This window comes from Caretta caretta, chromosome 10, assembly GCF_965140235.1.
Source record: "Caretta caretta isolate rCarCar2 chromosome 10, rCarCar1.hap1, whole genome shotgun sequence".
NCBI lineage: Eukaryota > Metazoa > Chordata > Testudines > Cheloniidae > Caretta > Caretta caretta.
In genome coordinates, this window is record NC_134215.1 from 32,371,287 (window position 1) to 32,376,029 (window position 4,743).

The window sequence follows — 4,743 nt, forward strand, 5'->3', positions numbered from 1 at the left end:
CGGAGACGTGCGGCCGCCTCCCCGCGCCGCGCCGCCCCAGCCCCAGCCCTCAGCAGCCACCAGACCGCGATGAGCTCATCGCCAGCTCGCCGCGCACACCCGCTCCCCTGCGGCCTGGCGGCCCCTCCCGGGGGATGACGGGGGCTGTGCCCAGCTGCAGCCCGGGGCAGGGGCAGCCAGCCGGCCGGGAGGGCACCGTCCAGCTGGGCTCCTCCCCTGTGACTGCGGCGCTGGCTCTGGCCACTGGGTCGGGCTGCCCGCGCCCCGGCTGTGCCGCCAGTCGCCTGGTGGGCAAGGGGAGATGGGTTCAGTTCTCAGCTCTGCCTGGCTTGGTGCAGGGGCCGGCGCCCCCTTCCCAGGTGAGCGCCCCGATCACCAGGTTAGCTGGAGAGTCTAGGGGGACAGGGGACCATTGTGACCATCTGGTCTGACCCCTGTCTGAGACAGGCCAGAGACCTGCCCCGGAATCCTTCCTGGAGCAGGACTCTTAGAAAAGCATCCAATAGTGTTTTTTAAATGGTCAGTGATGGAGCCTGGTGGTGGTAGATTCTCAAGTGGTTAATGACCATCAATGTCTCTATGTAAAAGAATCAATGGACACAAATCAGACGTCAAGAATTATAACATTCAAAAACCAGTCGGAGAACACTTCAATCTCTCTGGTCACTCGATTACAGACCTAAAAGTGGCAATTCTTCAACAAAAAAACTTCAAAAACAGACTCCAAGGAGAGACTGCTGAATTGGAATTAATTTGCAAACTGGATACAATTAACTTAGGCTTGAATAGAGACTGGGAGTGGATGGGTCATTACACAAAGTAAAACTATTTCCCCATGTTTATTTCCCCCCCCCCCCCCCCGAACTGTTCCTCAGATGTTCTTGTCAACTGCTGGAAATGGCCCACTTTGATTATCACTACAAAAGGTCGTGTCTCTCCCCCCCCCCCCCCCTCCTGCTGGTAATAACTCACCTTACTGGTAACACCCATTGTTTCATGATCTCTGTGTGTGGGCGGGGACTCAGGGCTGGGGGTTGGGGTGCAGGGTGGTGCTTACCTCGGGGGTGGGGAGCGGGTTCCCCAGAAGCAGCCTGCATGTCCCTGCAGCTCCTAGGTGGAGGCACTGCCCCTGCAGCTCCCATTGGTTCCCAGCCAATGGGAACTGCAGAGCCAGAGCTTGTGGTGGGGGCAGCGCACTGAGCCCCCTGGCCTTCCCTCCACCTAGGAGCTGCAGGGACATGCCAGCTGCTTCCAGGGAGCTGTGCGGAGGCTGGTAGGGAGCCTGCCAGCCCCGACAACCCTCCCGCCCCAGCACCAGCAGGGGTCCCAGGCAACCCCCCCCAGCACTCATGGCACCCCCAGACCAACCCCCCCCCCAGAGCACCCACGACTTCCTCAGCCCAAGCTTTAGTTAGGGGTATATAGTACAAGTCATGGACAGGTCATGGGCCGTGAATCTTTGTTTACTGCTTGTGACCTGTCCACGACTTTTACTAAAAATATCTGGGACTAAAACGTAGCCTTAACTATAAGTCAGGCTTTCTAATCCTTTAATCATTCTAGTGGCTCTTCTCTGCACCCTTTCCAATTTATCAACATCCTTCTTGAACTGTGGACACCAGAACAGGATGCCAGATTCCAGCAACTGTCGCAGCAGTGCCAAATCCAGAGGCTATAGAGTCAGTCTCTCTCCCCCGATGAATATTTAATTTATACAAAGTGGAGCAGCTGCAACAGGAAAAATTGAGCGAGACCAATAGCTGAGGAGCAGTTTTGAGAATGTCAGTGATGCCTAAAGGGGCAGTTCAGCATCAAGTCCCTTTGCAGTTACACAGGTCCAGCTTCACAGTCATTAACAAACAGCTAGCACCCCGAATCCTGCTCTAATCACTAGGTGTCACTGTCCTCCCAGAGATGGGACTAGAACCCAGGAATCTTGGATCTCCGCTGCTGAAACCATTGTCTGAATGCTTCACAATTGCTAATGAATTGACGCTCACAACCCCACTGGATCATTACCCCCATTTTACACAGTGGGATTAAGGCCAGCACAGGGCATGCCAACTCCTTGCTCCCTTCTGTACACTGGGGATCCTGGCTGCAGAAATGCTCCATCTCCTTTGCCAGCCTCAGCAACCGTCTGCCCACTGCAGCCCTCGATGCGGAAGGGGCTGACTCCTGTGGCCAAGGGGGGTTCTATTTGGCCCCAGCGCACACTGCTGCATGGCAGGTGGTTTGCAAAGAAAGCCAGTTCGGAGCTCTCCAAGTGCACTAGGGAGCTGCTGGGACGTGGCTGAAACACACGCTTCTGTCCAGCTTCTGTCAAGGACAGGTTTCAGAGTAACAGCCGTGTTAGTCTGTATTCACAAAAAGAAAAGGAGGACTTGTGGCACCTGAGAGACTAACCAATTTATTTGAGCATGAGCTTTCGTGAGCTACAGCTCACTTCATCGGATGCATACTGTGGAAAGTGTAGAAGATCTTTTTATATACACACAAAGCATGAAAAAATACCTCCCCCCACCCCACTCTCCTGCTGGCAATAGCTTATCTAAAGTGATCACTCTCCTTACAATGTGAATGATAATCAAGTTGGGCCATTTCCAGCACAAATCCAGGTTTTCTCACCCCCCCCACACACACAAACCCACTCTCCTGCTGGCAATAGCTTATCTAAAGTGACCACTCTCCTTACAATGTGTATGATAATCAAGGTGGGCCATTTCCAGCACAAATCCAGGGTTTAACAAGAACGTCGGGGGGGCGGAGTTAGGAAAAAACAAGGGGAAATAGGTTACCTTGCATAATGACTTAGCCACTCCCAGTCTCTATTCAAGCCTAAGTTAATTTTATCCAATTTGCAAATGAATTCCAATTCAACAGTTTCTCGCTGGAGTCTGGATTTGAAGTTTTTTTGTTGAAGAATTGTAACTTTCATGTCTGTAATCGCGTGACCAGAGAGATTGAAGTGTTCTCCGACTGGTTTATGAATGTTATAATTCTTGACATCTGATTTGTGTCCATTTCTTCTTTTACGTAGAGACTGTCCAGTTTGACCAATGTACATGGCAGAGGGGCATTGCTGGCACATGATGGCATATATCACATTGGTGGATGTGCAGGTGAACGAGCGTCTGATAGTGTGGCTGATGTTATTAGGCCCTGTGATGGTGTCCCCTGAATAGATATGTGGGCACAGTTGGCAACGGGCTTTGTTGCAAGGATAGGTTCCTGGGTTAGTGGTTCTGTTGTGTGGTATGTGGTTGCTGGTGAGTATTTGCTTCAGGTTGGGGGGCTGTCTGTAGGCAAGGACTGGCCTGTCTCCCAGGATTTGTGAGATTGTTGGGTCATCCTTCAGGATAGGTTGTAGATCCTTAATAATGCGTTGGAGGGGTTTTAGTTGGGGGCTGAAGGTGACGGCTAGTGGCGTTCTGTTATTTTCTTTGTTAGGCCTGTCCTGTAGTAGGTGACTTCTGGGAACTCTTCTGGCTCTATCAATCTGTTTCTTCACTTCCGCAGGTGGGTATTGTAGTTGTAAGAATGCTTGATAGAGATCTTGTAGGTGTTTGTCTCTGTCTGAGGGGCAAATGCGGAGCAAATGCGATTGTATCGCAGAGCTTGGCTGTAGACGATGGATCGTGTGGTGTGGTCAGGGTGAAAGCTGGAGGCGTGTAGGTAGGAATAGCGGTCAGTAGGTTTCCGGTATAGGGTGGTGTTTATGTGACCATCGTTTATTTGCACTGTAGTGTTCAGGAAGTGGATCTCTTGTGTGGACTGGACCAGGCTGAGGTTGATGGTGGGATGGAAATTGTTGAAATCATGGTGGAATTCCTCAAGGGCTTCTTTTCCATGGGTCCAGATGATGAAGATGTCATCAATATAGCGCAAGTAGAGTAGGGGTGTTAGGGGACGAGAGCTGAGGAAGCGTTGTTCTAAGTCAGCCATAAAAATGTTGGCATACTGTGGGGCCATAAAAATGTTGGCACAGCAGTGCCGCTGATCTGAAGGTATACATTGTCCCCAAATGTAAAATAGTTATGGGTAAGGACAAAGTCACAAAGTTCAGCCACCAGATTAGCCGTGACATTATCGGGGATAGAGTTCTTGACGGCTTGTAGTCCATCTTTGTGTGGAATGTTGGTGTAGAGGGCTTCTACATCCATAGTGGCCAGGATGGTGTTATCAGGAAGATCACCGATGGATTGTAGTTTCCTCAGGAAGTCAGTGGTGTCTCGAAGGTAGCTGGGAGTGCTGGTAGCGTAGGGCCTGAGGAGGGAGTCTACATAGCCAGACAATCCTGCTGTCAGGGTGCCAATGCCTGAGATGATGGGACGCCCAGGATTTCCAGGTTTATGGATCTTGGGTAGTAGATAGAATATCCCAGGTCGAGGTTCCAGGGGTGTGTCTGTGCGGATTTGATCTTGTGCTTTTTCAGGGAGTTTCTTGAGCAAATGGTGTAGTTTCTTTTGGTAACTCTCAGTGGGATCAGAGGGTAATGGCTTGTAGAAAGTGGTGTTGGAGAGCTGCCGAGCAGCCTCTTGTTCATATTCCGACCTATTCATGATGACAACAGCACCTCCTTTGTCAGCCTTTTTGATTATGATGTCAGAGTTGTTTCTGAGGCTGTGGATGGCATTGTGTTCCACACAGCTGAGGTTATGGGGCAAGTGATGCTGCTTTTCTACAATTTCAGCCCGTGCACGTCGGCGGAAGCACTCTATGTAGAAGTCCAGTCTGCTGTTT